The sequence below is a fragment of the Tympanuchus pallidicinctus genome, unplaced genomic scaffold, assembly GCF_026119805.1.
Source record: "Tympanuchus pallidicinctus isolate F22 unplaced genomic scaffold, pur_lepc_1.0 scaffold10, whole genome shotgun sequence".
NCBI lineage: Eukaryota > Metazoa > Chordata > Aves > Galliformes > Phasianidae > Tympanuchus > Tympanuchus pallidicinctus.
In genome coordinates this window covers 22525870-22546985 of record NW_026294619.1, presented here as the reverse complement: position 1 = coordinate 22546985, position 21116 = coordinate 22525870, and the positions used below count along the sequence as shown (strand labels likewise).

The following is a 21116-nucleotide window of genomic DNA, read 5'->3' as shown; positions in this document are numbered from 1 at the left end:
ATTTAAAAAAGTTAATTACAATGCAAATGACAAAAGGGCAAAGCAAAATTAGCAAAGGTGTTTCACATGCAAGCAGCATGTCTGAGGCACTTATACCGAATATCACTGGTGTAGGTAATGATCTGTGGGAGAACCTTGCTTCCGTGATTTTATATTCTGCCTTCCACCATCTTGTTTCAGAAAATGCCACGCAGTAATTGTGTGTGTGAAATATATATACAACATTTAAAAATGGGCCATTGTGTTTGAAAACACAAGCAAAAAGTGTATGAGAATTTAAAGAAAAACCGATGCTAAGTAATGTAGCCTGCCTACACTGAATCCTCTCAAATCACAACATAGCCACGTGCAAATTTAACATCTGCTTCTTGATCTAGTCATGTTGGTACATTTTCTGACATATATAGCTTTTACTGTTCACTGTTCCTTCTGTGAGTGTATATCACTGTTTTGATTTTTTTACAGTCTTTTATTTCTTTTTTTCTTTTAGTCTTTTATTTTCACAGGGAATTGAAGGAAACAGGGTGAGATCATAATCATATTATTTAATGAACTGAAAATATTGAAAAACTTGGCAATAATTTTGACAGCCACAAAATGAAAAGAATATCTTAGTCACCTCTGTTATAGTTTTCCTGCAAGTTGTTTTCCTGAAGTGCACTTTGCCTTGTTTGTTATCTATAATGGAAACACAGCATGAAACTTTTATACACAGACTTCGTTCACATACAGTAAGATATATGATACGTTGTTGGAAAAACATCTCCAGTCAAATAAAAGAAATGTGAAATACAGGATTCTTCAATACATAACATTTATACTTTATTTTTATACTATACTATACTATACTATACTATACTATACTATACTATACTATACTATACTATACTATTTTTATACTATATTTTATACTATAATTTATATAGTAACATAATTTATATAGTAATTATTTTCATGAGTTTAATAATGTAAACACCAGTGAAATCGTAAGTATCTATGGATGTTGGAGTGAATTAATTTACACCAACCAAAGCAATGATAACACACAACTGAAGATAGCTAGTCATATTACAGTGTAATCATGGCATAAAATCTCCTGTTTCTCAAAGATCCATTGTCATACTAAAAAATCTGAATTATTAATGTTGGTAACTCTTATATGCGGTGTTGTTTTTTTTTTTTTCCTCTTAATCTTATGAATGCCATCACAAGCAGCATTGTGATAGAAGAGACTACACTTGCCTCAGGGCCCCTGAATCTAAGCAGATTCTCCATAGAATGACAAGAGCACTGACAGTATTGTAACACAGATGAGATAAAACTTCAACTTCCAAACTTTGCACAGAGACATCAGAGACGTGCTGTACATGCTGCAAAAATCAGTCCTGTTCTCCTACTTCATGTTCCTGTTCTGGGAATCTGGGAATCGGGAAAAAAAAAAAAGAAAAGAAAAGAAAAGAAAAAAAAAAATAGTTTAACTATAGTTTATCTACATTTTTTTTTCAGTAGTTTATTTGTCTTATCATAGTACTTTCTTTTTTGCCTAAAAATATGATTTAGTACAAGTTGAATAAAGGTTGAAGAAAAAAGAAAACACTAAATGAAGTCCCAGGAACAAAGAGGTACAATGATCTGTCTGAATGAATTTCTGCCATGATTACACACCATGCAAATTATTTTATAAGCAATTTCCAAATTAGTAGAAAGGAGAAACAAACTGTTGCCTACTTCACCACACTGCTGAAGAAGATTTAAACGATTGCCTCAGGACAAAAAGCTAATTTTTAAATAAATAAAACTTGATGGCAGGTATGATTTGGCAAATTGTATTGTAGATCTAGTGGATAGTTAATCTAAATCAATGACATCAGAAGAAAGGGAGAAGGGGAAGGGGAGGGAGAAGAGGAAGGAGAAGGGGCAGAGGAAGAGGAAGAGGAAGAGGAAGAGGAAGGGGAAGGGGAAGGGGAAGAGGAAGGGGAAGGGGAAGGGGAGGAGGGAGGGGAGAGGGAAGGAGAAAGGGGGAAGGGGAGGGGAAAGGAGAAAGGGGAGAGAGAAGGGAGAAGGGAAGGAACAGGGGGAGGGGAAAGGAGAATGGACGGGGAGGAGAGGAAAAGGGAAGGGAAGGGAAGGGAAGGGAAGGGAAGGGAAGGGAAGGGAAGGGAAGGGAAGGGAAGGGAAGGGAAGGGAAGGGAAGGGAAGGGAAGGGAAGGGAAGGGAAGGGAAGGGAAGGGAAGGGAAGGGAAGGGAAGTTATTGTAACTAGATTTAAAGATTTTTTTTTCAGCCTCTTATCACTACACTGGAATCTGGAGTGAAAGTGATCAGTTGGATAGTGAGAACATGGTTCTTCTACAGCATCCAGCACTCAGTGCTTTAATTTACTTCATGTCTAAGAAAACAGTTCTCATAGAATGCGGCTGTGGTTTCTGCAATAGTAGTAGTAGTACTGCATATGGTTGCTCTAATGACAGAAATAAATGGTATTGTGATAAGTTCAGTAAAGACACTTAGGTAGTCAATACCTCAAATAATCTTTCAGTTATACTGAGCACCTAAAAACATGCTTGCTTCACATATTCCAAGTCTTGCATAGGTGAGAAGATGAGTAGTTCTTATTTTATATCAGATGTATGTACTTCTCTGGCAGACTTTTCTAGTGTTTCCATCTCAGCTTTTGGGTGTAATATCTCACTAATATCAAAAGAAATGTCAAGCAGCTCAAAGAGTTAAGGTTATTCTTCGACTATCAGAAATGATTGTTTCTTCAGTCATACTTGAGACAGAGGCATTCCAAAATCAGCTTGCCCTTGTGCGACCTATATCATTACTGCAAATAGCACTGAAGTAAAGTGAGATCCCCAGTGAGTGCTTGAGTCTCCAGACATGCAGACCTTTGTCTTCAACTAGCAGCCAAGAGAAAAAAAGCAAATATTAGTAGCATGGATGACTAGATAATTCAGGGATGAGTTCAGTTTAAATCTTAAGCTAATATGACTCATGGCTGTGCTAATAATGTCTATCATTGTACTGGTGATAGACTAAAAATGAGCATTTTAACATGCTAGAATATGTGTCTGATTACAATTTTTCTCTTAACCAATACGATAAAAAAAAGAGGAACATATGTTACTCCATCAAGAAAAACATTTGAAAAGGTTCTTGATATCTCATAATTATTAAAACGAATGTTATGAATAATTATACTTGATGGAAAACATATGAAATGATTCTTTTCTTTCTTAATTTTTAGGGGGAAAAAAGGTGATTTGTGGCTGGAATACTGCTAGTGCCTCAATTAATGAAATCATTGATTTTGGGAAGTATGACACACTCTCCATTTGCTCATCTCTTGTAAACAGAAAAGATTTTGTGTTATAAACTAAAAATGAACCAGTTGACCCTACTTTTTACATGATACTAATGCAGTAGTTGATTAAATGAAAACAAGTTTTAAAACGTAATTATTTTCCTCTTTCATTTTGGAATTGGAACTCCATTAATTTGTATAGATTACTTTTTCATCACTTTTAATTTCTGTTCAGACAGTTGTCACTGTGTATGTTTTTTAGTTGAGCAGTTGCCTTTAACTTCATCCAAAGTCAATAAGACTACAGCAAATGAGTTCAGCCATTCAAGGATGTTGAACAGATGGCAATAAATACTAGGTGTCTGACAGATTATCTTCCTCCTCTCTTAAAAGAAATATTTTGTTCTTTATATGCCCAGCACGAGGACCCAAACTGGGCAAACATATTCAATCACTGAGGTTACCAGGAAAGCAGAAGTTGTAAAGGTGCTTTTTTTTTAATATGAAGTCACATTCTGTGAAAATACCAGCTATGCTGCGGGGACTATCTGTCTGAATGTAATGCAGCAATAGTTTGTTCTCCACACTTTGTCAGATTTACTCCTTGGGCAGCTAATAAAGGTATCAAATGGAACACCAACAGTTTCAATCTGGTTGTTACTACATACAACTATCTCTACAAATCCAGGCATGGAATCTGTGGGATTGATTAATTCAGAGATATCAGTATTTATCTGAGAAGGTAAATCCATTGTGTTCATATATTTTTAGGATGTAGGCAAGGTCTGTTATTTCTATGTAACTCTTTTTTTTTTTTTCTTTTTTTCTTTTTCTTTTCCTGTAGCTCATTATCCCTGATTCATTATAGTAAACTGATTCCTTTGCAGACTCTCTCAGTGTAATTCTAACTTTTTTGGATTCTTATAGAGGCTACAAAAGCATATAGAAACAGAACAAGATACAAAAAATTCAGAAGGTTCCTGGAAAGCACTGATAGAAACTGATGATGGAGGAGTGTTATGATCTGACCCTGAGCTGCTCTGGGAAATATACAGAGGTAGCAAGGTACGAGATCCCCTTGGGGCACACTGAGGTGAAACAAGAGGAAATAATCAGTTAAATGTTTGTTTGTATACTACCACAATACTCAGGTTTATATATCTAAACATTATTGTCAATGTCGTCAAAGCTATGACTATATGCCTTTTGTTACATTCAAACATAACTTGAAAAAAGAGAGAAAAAGGGAGAGAGAGAAATAAAGAGAAGAATAAATTTAAAACAAGAAAGAAGATATAGATGAGTCATCAACTCATCACTGTATTCGGGGTTCAGCCATGTCACTTATTTGGGGTTCTTCCTCAGATAGTCAGTGCATGACAAACTGGCATAATGTGCTAGTGCTTCCCTCCCTCTACCCATCCTTCTCTAAAAAGGAGGAGCTTTGTCACTAGCTGCAAATGAGTCTGGGGTCATGGTAATGAGGACCCCTCTAATGTGATTGAGGCATGGCTCTACCCTTGCTAGAGATTTAGAATATTTTGGAAGTGAATTGGAAGGTCTTCAGAGGATTTCACACTCAGTCTGCCCAAATGACTGCTGCTTGACACACTTTGGCACACAGGTGTAGTTTGTGAGGTCTTTCCTTCCCCAGTTAATTTTGCCTGTTGTAATTCAGTGGGTCTGCATGTCATCACATTACATGAGAAATCAGCCCAGAATAGCCTCGTCTTGCCCTCACAAGTCCTCTCCTTCAACCATTCTTTATCTAGTTACTGTGATGATCTTTTACTCTTCCACTGAGTATTGGGGACATTAACCCTTTTGCTTATCAGTCTTTTATAAGGAGCCAACAAGGAAATGTCCTGATAGACCTTGTACTAACAAAGACAGACTGATTGGGGATGTAAAGGCTGGGGTTGTCTTGTCTACAGTGACCACAAGATAGTGGAGTTCAGTATCCAGCAAGAGGAAGCAAGGCAATAAGTAAAATTGCAATTCTAGATTGTAGGAGAACTAATTTTGGCTTCTTCAGGAATATTCTTGGAAGAATACCATGGTAGTGAGCTTTAGGAGGAAGAAGGATCATAGAATCACAAGGTTGAAAATGACCTGCAAAATCATCTTAGTCCAACCGTTCTCCCATTACCATTGCTACCACAAGCACTAAACCATACCTCGCAGCTCCTTATCCAGACGCCTCTTGAACACTGCCTGGGATGGCAACTCCACCACCACCCTGGGCAGCCATTCCAATGCCTGGCCACTCTCTGAGAGAAAAAGTTCTTTCTTATGTCTAACCTAAACCTCTTCTGGTACAGCTTGAAGCCATTTCCTCAGGTTCTGTTTGTTGCCTGGGAGAAGAGGCCAAACCCCTCCTCATCACAACCTCCCTTCAGGAATTTGTAGAGTGCTAAGAGGTCTCTCCTGAACCTCCTCTTCTCCAGACTAAATAATCCTAGCTCCTTCAGCCACTCCTCATAAGACTTGTGCTCCAGACCCCTCAACAATTTCATTGCCCTTCTTTGGACGCGTTCCATGGCTTCAATGTCTTTCTCGTACTGAGGGGCCCAAAACTGAACACAATAATCAAGGTGTGGCCTCACCAGTGCTGAGTACGGGGGGATGATTACCTCCTGCTTGCTCCTGCTGGCCACACTATTTCTAATGCAGGTCAGGATGGCATCAACCAACACTCCCAGGTCCCTTTCCTCGTCACAGTTATCCAGCCACTCATTCCCAAGTCTATGGCGCTGCTTGGGGTTCTTGTGGCCAAAGTGCAGGACTTGGCACTTGGCCTTGTTGAACCTCATCCCTTTGATCTGAGACAGCAGGTTACTTCCTGGAAGGGTCACTTCCTTCTGACTCAAGAATCATGCATCAGTATGCACAAGAAATCAAGCAAATGGGGAAGGAGATCCGCATGGATAAATAAGGAATTCATGACAAAACTCATAACATAAGCAGGAGGTGTGAAGAATGTGGAAGTAGGGATGGTCCACTTGGGAAAATTTAGGGACATTGTCACAGTATGCAGAAATGAAGGAGGAAAGCCTAGGCCCATTTAGATTTAAATCATGCTAGGAATTTTAAGGAAAATAAGAAAGGCATCTTCAAATACATCAATAACAAAAAAGAAACACCTTCTACTGAATGAAGCAGGGGCTCAGTTAATAAAAGATGCAGAGAAGACAGGGTACTGAATGCCTTCTTTCCTTCTGTCTTCACTGCCAAAGCCATCCCTCAATAATCCTTCGCCTGTCCAGAAAGTCTGGAGAAAAGAACACTGCTCTAGTGAAGGCTGGAGGCTGGAACTAGCACTGTGAAGGAACATAACTTTACCACTTACTAGATACACATTTCCTCTGAAAGCTAGTGAGATACAAATTTATCTACATTATAACATTTCTGAATTGTGAACTCAGTAATGGTGAGGTGTACAAAGTTTGAAGATTCGTTATTTTCATTAAGCAAACAAAATTTTCTTCTAATCATGGTTTAAAGCATGTTTTGAACTACATAGTCAGCTTGGGGCTAGATAATTTAACATTATTCCTCTTAGTATCCATGGAAACAAATTCCATATCTGAATAGATATCATGATGAAATTAAGATTAGTGAAGCATTCTCTTTCTGTATTTTGCTTTTTGATAGAGATGTAAAGATTTAAGTAGAATCAAGATGCTAGTTGCTAGAATGGGAATGTCTTAGAACTTGAAATATATGATCTTGTTTAAGCTACAGGGCTGAGAAGAGAATTAGTAATATAGGAGTATATCTAGTGGAATAAAAGAATCAAGTATAAATATAATAAATTCAGGAAAAAAATGTTGCCATATTTTAAAAGCTGAAAGCATGTAAATTTAAAAGCAAATAAACAAATGAACAAAACTTAAAAAGTTATAATATAGAGCCTGGAAGGAAAATAGATGAGGCTAGGATATTCTCAGAGGTCTGTACAAACAGAACAAGGAATAAAGGCCTAAAACTTGAACATAGGATGTTCTATACTAACATGCAGAAGGACTTATTCACAGTAAGGGTGATGGAGCAATGGAAATGGTTGCCTGGAGAGACTGTAGCGTTTCATATTTTGAAGATATTCAAGTTTCATCTGGATGCCTACCTCTATGACCTATTGTAGGGTACCTGCTTTAGCAGTGGGGTTGGACTCCATGATGTCTTGAGGTCCCTTCCAACCCTTGCAATTCTGTTACTCTGTGATTCAGTAATACATCTAGTGAATTTGTGATATAAGATTGTTTGCACAATACCTTTCTATTTCAATTAAAATGCGTGTCTAACCGAACATACGTGAAGGTAAATTACTACAGTTGTCTAACCAAAACTGAAGAATATCATTAAATTTAAATTCGCGAAACACAAGTATTCAAAACAAATGACTTTTTTTGTAGATTATTAGAAGTATTTTATCATTGGTATATTTATGTAGCAAGGGGATGCCAAATGAAGAATAACAAATATGCTGGTTAGGCCTCTAAACAGTGCATTCTTCTTCACAGAACCTTTATTCTGATTAACAATCATGATCACAAATCATTTTCTCTGTTCACCGGTTGGTCTCTGTTCATCTATTTCATCAATATGGGAACTGCTCAATCAGTTGCTGCTCTCCTAACTTGCTGCATGGTGAGAAAACTGCAAAGGGACACAGTTTTGCTTTCAGCTGCATGGAAGCACAACAGTTGAGCCTCTAAATGACTAATAAATTTCCAAATACTGCAGTCTGAAACTGGGATAAATTTGATTTTAAGCTATCCAGTTCTTACCAGTGGCAATAAAGTAGAATCTGTACTTCTCAGTCAATCACAATGTCTTGTGAAGCCTGCTAGAAAACTGGTGATATGGTGATACTGTAAGCATTAGAGCATAGAAAGAAAGTAGAGAAGACAGATTGGTTGCTCTGTCCTCTTATGCCAATAACAGTGACACTGTACCAGGTATTCACTCCATTGTTGTCACTACCCTATCTGTTCTTTAACAATTAGACTCTGTGATAAATTAATTAAAAAAAATTATAGTGAGAGAAACTATTTTATATCAGCACAGATATAAAAAATAAATTGGGTAATGTAATGTCTGAAGAGTTTAATGATACTTTTCATAACATAATAATATGGATAGATAGATAGATGGATAGATAGATAGATGATAGATAGATAGATAGATAGATAGATAGATAGATAGATAAATAGATTATTCATGAAAAAGTCAGTGTATAAAATGCTTAAGCCTTTACAATGCTAAATGCTTAAGTTCTTTACAGAGAGTGATGAGGTGCTGGAACAGACTGCCTAGAGCAGTTGTGGATGTCCTGTCCCTAGAGGTGTTCAAAGCCAGATTGGACGGGGCCCTGGGCAGCCTGGTCTAGTATCAAATGGGAAGTTGGTGGCCCTGCATGTGGCAGGGGGGGTTGGAGATTCATGATCCTTGAGGTCCCTTTCAACCTTGGCCATACTATGATTCTGAATGTATTTTTTAAATTCATTTTATTGAACATTATTTACCATTGAAATGAGAGAACAATACCCTGGAATAACCAAAACAATCATAAAATTTCACCAAATGTTTACAAAATGATTTCCAGTTTCCCTAAATAGAGATGAGGATAATGTTTTGCAAACATCAGTATGCTGTGACCTTGCCTCTCTTTGCCACATAAGCCAAATATCCTAACTATGCATTTGAATCAGTTTTAATGGGAATGTATTAACCAATGGAGAGCTAAAGTACATTACAAATAAATCCTCCTTTATAAAAGCATTTCTTCTAATTAGAACATTTCACTGATTAAAATTGCTTTGCAGATCATAGAGTAGCTATGTTTAAAATTTTAATTAGACAAATTTGTGCACTGCATGGTTCTTATGGATTCCATATTTATGCTGTACTGTGACTGTGGATAGGAGTCAGGGAAAGGATGTATATAATCTTACTCACTGAGATGAGGTGTGGAATTGTTATTTTATTTTATAATATGGTCATTTTCCTATTTCCTAATCCAAGAAGCTAGATATTTTATTTGAATTCATCTGATGCAGTCACAGTAAAAAAACTGTGTTTAGTGATTTAGTATAGTTGATAATAAAAATACATGTTTTTTCCAGTTCTTTTGAAAATTCACTACCTTCTAATGCTTCCAAGCTAAACATATTTCCATTTAATCAATTCCCCTTTTTCAGCTGCGGAAAAAAAAAAGAAAAACAGAAAAAAAGAATACAGTCTGTGTACTTTTATCAGTGCAAGTGTGATCAATATCTTTATTCATGTGTTTTTTTGTCTGTGGAAATGTGCTTCAGTCTGGGAATCCAACATGCCTGTGAAATGTCAGTTGATTTTGGAGAAGGAAACTTTTGGGTACAAATATCAGTATAATTTATCTACATTGTAGACATTTAGGAGAAAGCAATATGCATACATATTTTGCCTCCCCTAGCCTTGCTTTCTAAGCTTTTTATTCAAGAAGTGTTATGTCACAATGTGCTTTACAAGCTGGTACCCTAAACATGCTGGCAACTTTAATTCTAACTTCAAGTTGCATTAATTAAATGCTTATCTTCAAAACCACAAATGTATTCCCCTCTGATTTTCTCTAGATTTCCCATGAAATACAAAATATTTGCAGTGGAAATCATGGGAGATGAAAACACATTTCCAGAGTTCTTTGTCTTTTTTTTAAGTTATCAGTCCCTATGTTATTCTTGGATTTATATTTATCATAAAACTATGAAAAAAAAACCTCTAAAGAAGCTGATTTTACATTATCAGGCATAAAACATTGTTCACAATGACTACTGTAGGTATTTTATTCTGTCTTGGAAACAGTTTCTCCCCATTCTATTTCAACTATCTGAATCTGGTGAAAATTATGCATTGCTCTGAAGCATGCGCTTAAATCGTATCCCTTTTCAGCAGGAGGTTTAGTTCTACAACAAAGTGTTACAGTGTAAGTTCCCCAGTAATTTGACTCTTCCCGAATTCTTTGAATGTGCGACTCTTCACTGCAGATTCTGAATATGCTCACTACCTCTCAGTGTTTTCACTGTCTCCTTTTTTTCATTAGTGTTTAAAACTGACGTAACTGGCCTTTGTGTCATTAGCACATTCAAGAGCACATACTCTCTTATTTCAGAAATTACTGTACTTCAGATAGTCCTGACTCGTTGAAAGGAATTGTAGTTTTATTATCTTGGAACAGTAAACTATCTTTCTGGCTTCTTATACGTTACTATATCCTACATGTCATAGCAATTCAGCATTATATTCTGCAAAATCTTCTCTTCAAAGATAACGCTTTCATTGCATAACATTTAACTTTCTTTCTTTCTTTTTTTCCCAACAGGAGTGATGCTGAGTATCTAATAGTTTTATTCAGTATTGGAAATTTTTCATTCTTTGAATTCAAGCTTAAACTCTGTAGTTGCTTTAACTCTGCACAATAAATTTTTTTAAAATCTCACTTGTTACAGTCTTCTTGTGTTTGGGTTGTGATAAATAGCCTATCACTAGTTAGGGTGGCAGCATTTCTGCCCAAAGGGTTCTTTTCTTTGATGCCTTGCATAGATTCTGAAGAATGCAAATTCTGAAACTGATAATTCAGAGCTCATCAACTGCTTAATCAATTATCAGAATCATTGATTAAATGTCAATTAGAGCTTATCTGTGAAAGATTCTAATGTCAAGGTTTCAGTTCAGAAAATAAATCCCAGCTTCCAGTTCTGGAATGAAGCTTTATGTGATAATGACAAAGTATAAGCAAAATTTTGTTTAGTTTTGACGATTGCCAAGATGAATTCAGAAAACAGTTATCAGCTTGCTCATTTTTGGTATTTGTTTAAAGTCTGAATTTTGTTATTTTGTTCAGCGCAGGTGGAAGAAAGGTAAGGAGAATTATACGTTTTTGTGGCGATAGATTGTGGGGCTTTGTCTTTTTTGTCTTTTTTGTTAATTCATTTCATTTGGATGGTATGCATTAATAGACTCCTATTGTGATACCTCTTCTAAACTTTGCTAAGCAAATTTCTCCTTCTCTGATTTAGTATTTCCTACAGGTGACCTGTGCATTATGGCACAGTGAATAACAAGAACTGACTGCTGGATGAATAACAAACTTCAGTTTATGTTTATATCTAACAGTCATGTCTTAGCATATATACATATTAAATTTTGGCTTATCTGTGCTCTTTTTTTCTTTTTTCTTTTTTCTTTTTTTTTTTTTTTTTGCGCTCCAGATTGTATGATTCATTTAAATATTCACTAATACTCATGATCTTCCATTCTAAAGTAAATCCCCAGATTAGTGCACTAGTTCTTATCTGCCAAAAAAATTATTTCCAATTTTGTCTTTGTAAACAAGCTCAGATAGTGAGAAAAGATGTGAAAGAATAAAAGAGAACATGGAGGAAGAGGAATTCTACGTCACATGTGAAGTACAGAACAGAACACAAACAACAGGATGAATAATTAGGAGAACAGAAAAACTAAAGAGAAATTCACTTGAAGTGTTATTTTTGTATAGATCTCATATTGTTTACATTGTTGTGCAGTCATACTGGTTTTGTAATATACAATAACCTGATCTTGTTTGCTTTAATGACAACAGTGCCTCTGTATTTGACACTGGGGAGGTGAGAATTCTTGACTGAATTCTAGGTATACAATGATGTATACATACATCACTGGCATAAGCAAAACATGCTGGGAGGAGTCCTATTACTGGTGTGTCGTATGGATGGTTCTGGTCAATAGCAAATTGAATCTAAGTCAGCAGTGTGTCCTGGCAGCAAAAACCAACCACATATGCCCAGCACTGCCAGTCAGGCAATGGAAGGGGTTGTCTCCTTGCTCTGCGCTGTATGACCTCACCTCTAGCCCTGCACACAGTTTCATGTTTGCATGATGTAAGGACACAGAACTGTCAGAGAGTATGCAAAGGAGGACTATGAAGATGAGAAAAGGTTTAGAGGGTAAGATGTGTGAGGAGTGGCTGAAGTCCCTTTGTTTTCTCAGTCCAGAGAAGAGGAACTGAAGAGGCCTGATGGCAGTTGCAGCTCCCCATAGGGAGCGGAGGGGCAGCACTGAGCTCTGCTCTCCATGACAGCGACAGCACCTGAGGGAACGGCATGGAGCTGTGTCAGGAGGATCAGGTAGGTGTAAAGAAAAAGTTCTTCAAAGTGATTCAGAATAGGCTCTCCAGGGTAGTTGTCATGATTCCGAGTTGCTGAAGTTTAAGAAGTATTTAAACAATGCTGTCAGATTTAAGGTCTGATTTTGGGTGGCGCTGTGTGGAGCCAGGAGTTGTACTCAATAATAACTCCCGTGGGTCCCTTCCAACTCGGGATATTCTGTGATCCTATGATTAAGTAACAGTAGGATATCATGAGTTTGATATTTGTACTGCCAAATAGCACTTGCAATTGGGGAGCAGGCAAAAGCTGATGTTCTAGTACCTTGAAAGGAAACAGTCAAAATAAGCAATGATGTTAGCACTGTAATAATAATACAGAAAATGACCTTCCATTGCCCACTGTAATAATGGAATCATAGAATCACTAGAGCTGGAAGGGACCTTTAAATGTCATCTGGTTTAACTCCCCTCCAATGAAAAGAGACTTCTACAGCTAGGTCACATTGCTCAGAGCCCCATTCAGCCTGTCTTTGAATGTCTCCAAGAATGGGGCTTCCATCGTCTTTCTCAATCTATTTCAGTGCTTCATTACCATTATTGTAAAAAAAGCTTTTTCCTTACACCCAGTATAAAGTTCACTTCATTTTTTGAAACCATTTCTTCTCCTATCAAGACATACCCCACTGGAGAGTCTGTCCCCTTCTTTCTTGTATTACCTCCTTAGATGCTGAAAGGATGCTATTACGTCTCCCTGGAGCCTTCTCTTCTCAAGGCTGAAAAGCCCCACATCTCTCTGCCTGGCCTTGTAGGGGAGGTGTTCCATCCTAATCTTTGGGATTAATGGAAATGACAAAAATGCATCTTAATTAGAAGCATGTAACTGTTATTGTCAGTAGAAGTTCTCCAAGAATAGTTCCCATGTACATACATAATGAAAAGTTATACAAAAAAAAGAAAGTTTACGTTTTCAAGCACTAGCATATTTGTGTTTATATTCTCAGAAACATGTATTTGGGGACACAGGTTTTAAAATTAATAAATCATTTCTGAGTGGAAATGAAATAACCACTTATAATTTTTTATTAAAATACGACTGAATTTAAAACATTTTTATTTAATGTATTACTTTCATTTCTTTGTTACAAAGTGTACAAGAAGGATTAGAAGTAACTGATTTGAAATACAATTTTATTCTAGTTAGCTGTGACAAGCCTGCTTTTGTTCCTTTTAGTTCTGTAGGAAATTTATGTATCAAGACTTTCTGGTACAGAACAGTTAATTTCTATGTTTGTCCTGCTTTTAGAAGAAGGCAATTCCAGTGTCACCATCCTTCGGCCTCCATTCTCACTCACAGTCTGGGCATGGGACTGAATATAAAAACACCTCTTTCTTGTATTTAAATAGATTTTCAATTTTTAATTTTAATTTAAATATGCTCCTTCTACTGTTCTTTTAAAGAATACATAGATTAAGACATGTGATTAGAAAGTGACTGCTCTTGATTTTACTACTTCATCATGAATGCAATCATGGAGAATACTCTTGAAAAGGTAATTTGAAAAGTTCTTCACATTAACAACTGGAGATCAAGAAAATTCATAAAAGAAAAAAAAAAAAAGAAAAAAAAAACCACCTCATTCAATAATTTGAAGGTTAAAAAAATGCTATGCAAATGACTTGAAAATGTCAAGTTCAACAATTTCAGGTTGACTTTTAGTTGATTGCCACTTTGACCTGAAATATAAGTACAGTATCTCTCAGGTCTTAAATAATACCAAATCCATTTGAATTGAATGCTTTGAAAAAAACACGAACTAAAGGTGATCCAGATATAATTAGCTTTTAGAGGAAAAAAAAAAAAAAAAAAAAAAAAAAACAAAACAAAAAAACCACCAGCCTGCCATATATTTGCTCTGCAAAGAAACCAGTGGGGAAAATCTCACACATTTTATATGACTCTATTTAAAGAAACTCCCTCATAGAAACATATTTTAAATGACTATCATATCACAAACAAGGAGGTAGGAAAAGCTTTTTGATACAATAGTTAGTTAATCAGCTTCTTTTTTAAATATCTGGTCTTATGCTATGTTATCTGGTTATTATGGTTTTATGCTATGTTATCTGGTTATTATGCTATGTTTCTCCTTCTAAAACATGAGAGGTGTTTGTGGGAAGCGGGTCTTTTGCCTTGTTTTTCCTTAAGAAAACACCGCTTCTATCTTATTGAATATAGTGCAGAGCTGTGTAACAGTTTTCTTGGGAAGGAACTGACAAACTGATTCACCCTGTTTCTACAGCTTATGAGATCTCAGTTTATTCCTTCTCTTTCCCTTCCCCTCTCTTTTTCTTTATCTTTCTCCTTTCCTTCCCAGAGGAGTGATGACCTTGTAGAAGGCAGCAGCTGCATTCTGAGCTGTGCTGGGCCACAGGTTGGATGCACTTGACTTAGTCCAACCCCTTGCCATAAGCAAGGATACCTTCCACTAGATCAGACTGCTTAAAGTTCCATCCAAACTGACCATGAACACATCCAGTGATCCAGAATTTCTCTGAGCAACCTGTCCCAGTTTCTCACTACCCTCATTATGATTTTTTTTTTCCTAATATCTGATCTAAATCTACTTTCTTTCAGTTTAAAATTACCATCTCTTGTCTTTACATGCCCTTGTAAAATCTCTCCATCTTTTTAGCAAAGACCCTGTAAATACTGAGAGGCCACAATACCATAGCCTTTCTGTTCCAGGATGAACATCTATTTTTTTTTTTTTTTTTTTTTTTCAAAGGAGATGTTTTCCAGCTCTCTGATCATTTCTGTAGCCCTTGTCCGGACTTACTCAAACAGCTGACATTCTTCAGGACCCAGGGCTGAACACAGTACTCCAGGTAGGGTTCTGTGAGAGTAAAGTAGTAGGGCAGAATCTCACCTTAACCTCCTGGCCATGTTTCTTTTCACACAGCCTAAGATATGGTGGGCTTTCTGTACTGTACGCATGGCTCGTTCATGTTAAGTTTTTCAACCATCAGTACCTCCAAGTCTTCTGTAGAGCTGCTCTCAATTATTTCCCAGTCTTTACTGATATTCGGGATTACCTCAATCCAGGTGAAGGACCTGGATCTATTAATCTTCACAAGGTTCATGTGAGCCCGTGTCTCAAGCGGGTCAAGGTCTGTGGGGTGGCATCCTTTCTCACTAGTGTGTCAACAGTATCACTTAAATAGTTGTCATCCAAAAACTTGCTAAGATGGCACTCAATTCTCTTATCTATTAATGAAGATAATAAATTGGTCCCTATGCAGACTCTTGGAATATACCACTTGCTTCTGGCTTCCATTTGGTCAGGAGATGTTAACTGTAATTGTTTGAATGCCTCGATCCAGCCAGTTCCTCATCCAGTAGTCCACCCATCAAATCCATATCTTGTGCATGTAGAGACAATATAGAACTCTCAGAATTTAACAGTTCTCAAAAAAAAAAAAAGAGTTTAGTTGTCATCAAAAATACAATTTTTAGTCTTAGTAGGCAAAAAAAAGGAACAAAAACTCACTGTGTTGTTGTACTAGAGTGTTTGCATCTTGACTACTGTCATCACATCAATAAGGACAGAAAAAGAAGATTCAAGAGTGAATATAGCAGTCGTTTTAAAATATGTGGAGATGCTCTGATGGAAATACCCAGTGAAGTCAGGACTTCCTAGGCTGCCAAAGTGATGCCTGAGAGAATGAGATCTTACAAATCACGAACTGATTGAGATAAACGGGGAATAATTCATTGTTTTTTTTCATAAAATAAATAAGGAAAAACTCCTAATAATTGGTAGACCCAAGCAAAGAGTGAGCTACTTTGCTATATCTGTAGCAAAAATGAGCAACTTGGAAACAAAGAGGATGTGGAGAAAAAAATGTAATGGTCAAATTTATAGAAGAGAAGGCCTACTGAACAACAGTCCAGACCTCTATATGCTTTTTCTCTAATCTTCACTTCCCATACAAACATGAATAAGGAGACACTGTGAAGAGAGGGATGTTTGTCTTTGGTAAGAAAGGATTTATAGAATTCTGCTAAAGAGACGTGAACTTTTTATTATTATTATTATTATTTTAATATCTAATTGCAGCTCTATACATTCTATTTAGAAATGTGAAAGTAGTATATTCATGTCAACTGAAAATGGAGTAACAAATATACCAAGAAATCGATGATATGTGTTGCAATCTTGAAACATGTTGTCAAATTCTTTCATCAAATCAGGAAGAAAGACTGCATATTTTTTGCTGTTCACATAACAGAGTTTAGCCAATGCATCAAAATCTGTAAGACTGTCATAACTCGTGTTAGCATTGCACTGCTAGCTCTCCATGTCTTGGTTTTTGCTCAGACAGTGCTAATTGCATATCAATATTTGAACTGCTGCTGAGTGATAGATGTGTGCCCAGTGATGGTCCAGACCACTTAGCCAGGAAGACCCATCACCGTGATTATCTGGGGCAAGGGGCAGGTTGTAGGATGATCTGAGCTTTGTTGTGTGTAGTCCATGAACCACCGGTTGGACTTGCCTTGGTTAGAGTACTGGAAGGTAAGGAGGCCCAAGACAGTTGGTTGACATTCAAGCACCACCACTTCTTCCAAGTTCAAGATTGTTGCATCACTGAGAGTAAGAAATCAGGCAAAGATGTCAGGAAACCTGTGTGAATGAGCAATTTGTTAATGGAAAAATTCAAATGGAAAGTACACAGAATGTGAAAAAGGAGTCTGCCCCCCTTCGGAGGAATATAGAAACTTTAGCAGGGCATGCAATAAGGAATGGTAAGGCTGATGTGGAATGAAATCTGGTAAAGGAGATAAAGGACAAGAAAGGTTCCTTTAAGTATAGTATATACTTAAAGTATACTTCTATATACTTAAGTATATATTCATTTTTAGCAAAATGAAGACTTGGAAAAATATGGGTCCACTTTCAAATGAAGTGAGTGCCCTGGTAACAGAGGACACTGAGAAGGTGAAATTGTCACCTCCATCCCTGGGAAGTTGATGGAACAGCTTATTCTGGATATAATCTCTGAGCAAGTGGAAGAAAAAAGAGTCATCAGTAGTAGTCAACATGGATTCAACAAGAGGAAATCCTGCTCAACCAACCTGTCAGCCTTATGTGATGTTATTGTGACTAGCTGGTTAGATGAGAGGAGAGCAGTGGAGATTGAATTCAGAAAATCTTTAGACATTCTCTTGTATAACATTCCCATATGTAAGCTTAGGAAATGTGGAAAATATGAGTTGACAGTGAGGTAGATTGAGAACTGTCTGATTGATGGAGCTCAGAGTGTTGTGATCAGCAGCGCAGAATCTAACTGGAGGCCTGCAGATAGAAGTGCTTCTCAGGAGCTGGTGCCAGATCCAGTTTTGATCAACGTCTTCATCAGTGACCTGTATGAAGGGGTAGAGCATACTCTCAACAAGCTTGCTAACGATACAAAGCTAAGAGGATTGGCTGACACACCAAAAGGTTGTGCTGCCATTCAGTGAGACCTGAACAGGCTGGAGAGCTGGGCAGTGAGGAATCTTAGATGTTCGGCTAAGTCAAGTCATATCTGGGGAGGAATAAACACATACATTGATACAGGTTAGGGGCAGGCTTGCTTGAAAGGATCTCTGCAGAGAAGGACATGGGTGTCCAGGTGTACAACAGGCTGTCAACAAGCCAGTAGCATGGCCTTGTAGCCCAGTAGTCAACAGTATCCTGGGGTGCATTAAGAAGACCATGGCCACAGGATGAGGGACCTGCTCTACTCTGCACTGGAGATGCCATATCTGAAGTATTGGGTCCAGTTTTCTGGGCTTCCTACCAATAGAACTAGGGGCAACAGATACAAACTGGAATATAGTTCCGTACAATTGTGAGGAAAAATATCTTACTTAGAGGGCAACAAAGCACTGGAACAGTCTGCTCAGAGAGGTGGTGGAATCTCCTTCTCTGAAGACGTTAAAAACCCACCTTGACACTTTGTTGTTTAACCTTTTGTAGGGAACTTGCTTTAAAAGAAGGATTGTACCAGATGATTTCCAGATGTTCCTTCCAAGTTCTAAGATTGTGAAATTCTGTGATTACCTATAACATAAATTGTCTGTCAACTTGTTACTTCTGAGAGTGTTAAACATTTTCTATCTTTACTAGGAATTAGTAAAGACGTTCACTTTTGATTTATTTATTTATTTACTTATTTGAGTATATTGCCATCTCTAGATTGGCAGGTAATTTGTTATTATTCCTTATTTTTCTGAGTGATTTTTACACTAAGGTAATTACACAACCTGTGTAGTTTGTTTGTTTATTTTACAACATTAATGTGTAAGTCTACACACTTGTGTGCAGATTTATCAGTATATTGGTAGGTGCTATTAACAGACAGCCTTGAGCTTTTTTTCTTTTGTTGAACAAAATATTTATAATCTGCTATCAAAAAAATTTTGGTGTTTTAAAAATGTACAAAAAGCCTCTGGCAGTTTACAAACTTTATGATAAAGCTAAGTAGGTAGTAAGGGGGAACTTTAATATCATATTTTAATTTTTGTCATAACACATCTTTATTGATTGGAAATAAATGCAGGGAAAAGAAAAAAGAAAAAAAGAAAAGACACGGAGATAAAACTAGTGTATAAGTGAAATATTAGAAAAAATTCTTAGTTCCCCGTGAAGTAGAATGTATTCTTAACATGTATTCAAAGCAAAATCTGATTTCTATTTTTTTTTAAGATTATATTCTTGATGAGACTTAATCTTTCCTCTGTGCAGTTGCTCCTGACCTTAATATATATGGAGTTTTTCTCCTATATTCCATTCTGTAGGGACAGAGTTTTCTGATGTAGACCTGTGATCTTCATGCAGCTTATTAGGGTTTTTTGGATTTCATTCTGAAGGAACCAACTCTGTATATGTGCCTTTACATAGACTCTTCATCCTTAAATTGAGGTTTGGGGTTTTGTCTCCAATGGCTGAAACCAAAATATTACTAACAAGAGAGATGTTGCTAGTGTTATTAAAAATGAGAGATTATTTATTTTTTTAAATTATTTATAGAATAATTTTGTCAGTTATCATGACTTGAAATGGAACAAGAAAAAGCAAAAAGAAACATTAAAAATGTATTAATTTTTAAAAGCATAATGGAAAGTCCCTATATATTATGAAGATGATCCTTTAAAAGTCAATATCATGACTAGTGCCAGGATATTTTTGATGTTACAGAAAAATGCAATTAGAATAAAACATCTTCTTCAACACGTCTCACTCTAATTCATAGGAGCGAGAGGAGGTTCTTTGATATCTGTATACCGGGAGTGAGATGGTCCAAATGTTGGTCCGACCAGTTTATTATAAATCCTAATTAGGGAGATGGGGAAGGGAAGGAGGGCAATAGAAAAGATAGGAAAGAAGCAAGAATTGCATGAAGCAGGGATAGTCATCACCAGGATCCAGCAGCATCCTGTTGCATGCTGTTTCAAAGGTCCGAGGCAAAAGCACAGGGGGAGAGCAGCAGCAGCAGGCAGGCCGGCCTTGGGCAGCAAGCAGGTAAGAGGAAGAAGTCACAGGATAAGTCTGGGAGGAAGCAGCAGGACTCAGGTAGCAGGCCCAGGAGAGTCCATCAGCATGCAGGAATTCCATAGTGAGGAATCTGATGGTAGACATCTTTGTTCTTCTTCAGCATGCAGGTAGAGCACAGAGCAAGTCCAGAAGGGAGAAAGGCAGGTCGTCATGTCAGAAACCTCTTCTTCTTCATGAGGAATTTGTTGCCAGAAAACCTAAACCTCATGGTTGTAGGTCCTTTTTTTATCCTCCTTCTTCTGCCATCATGGCACTCCTGGGCTCTTGGATAGAGGTCATGTGCAGCACCTCCTGAGATGTCCATCTTCCTTGAGATAAGCACGCACAAAAGACTGCTTCCTGGCAATTAATCTGCGGCTTATCTCTCTCTCATTGTCTCTGGCCTTGCCTGAGCGACACAGATGGACAAAGAATTTCTCAACCCTTGCCCAGGAGTTGCTTGGACATGTTCATCTGTGTCCCCAGCAAGCATTGAGCCAATGATATAAAACAATAATCTCTTACACCACAGATATGCAAAAATATATGCAATATATCCAAATACATTGAGTTTCTAATTGAGTGGAAACACTGCTGAAATTAAATAACATTGCTCTTTTGCTCCAGAACAGCTTAAGCTGTCACTGTAATGTCATGAAACTATACAGAAATGTTGTGGAAGCCTACTTATGTAAGAGAAGTCAAATAATAGTAATTGTCGCTGACAATAAAACAAAATATATGGAAATATCCTGCAGCACCTCCTAATATGCAGTATTTCTTATTGTAAGGGAGGTATATGCTGAGCACATGTAAACAGTGGTGTAATGAGGGGAGAAAAAATGCTATTTTCATTTATTTTTATCTATCGTTAGAAATTTGAATACGTATTAAGACCTGTTAAATGTAAATCCCCAAAACATATAGATTTTCCTTTCCCATTTTGGCATGGTAATTATTTGACATGGTAATTATTTTGGCATGGAAATGGTTCTGTTTGTTAGAGTAGGTGATCTATTTTACTCGCTTCCTCCAGAATAATTTCTCTAGGGCTTTTCTTTCTAGTAAAGGGAATATCAGTT

At 37.0% G+C, this 21116-nt stretch overlaps 1 long non-coding RNA gene across 1 annotated transcript in view; it reads right to left on the bottom strand.

Annotated features, from left to right (window-relative positions):
* Positions 1-14059: 14059 nt before the first annotated feature.
* The window catches only part of LOC128072975 (uncharacterized), a 243766-nt gene continuing 236709 nt past the window's right edge, over positions 14060-21116 (bottom strand). The window contains exon 3 of the long non-coding RNA XR_008202555.1: positions 14060-14087. This is a non-coding gene — a long non-coding RNA (uncharacterized LOC128072975). The remainder of the gene's footprint in view (positions 14088-21116) is intronic.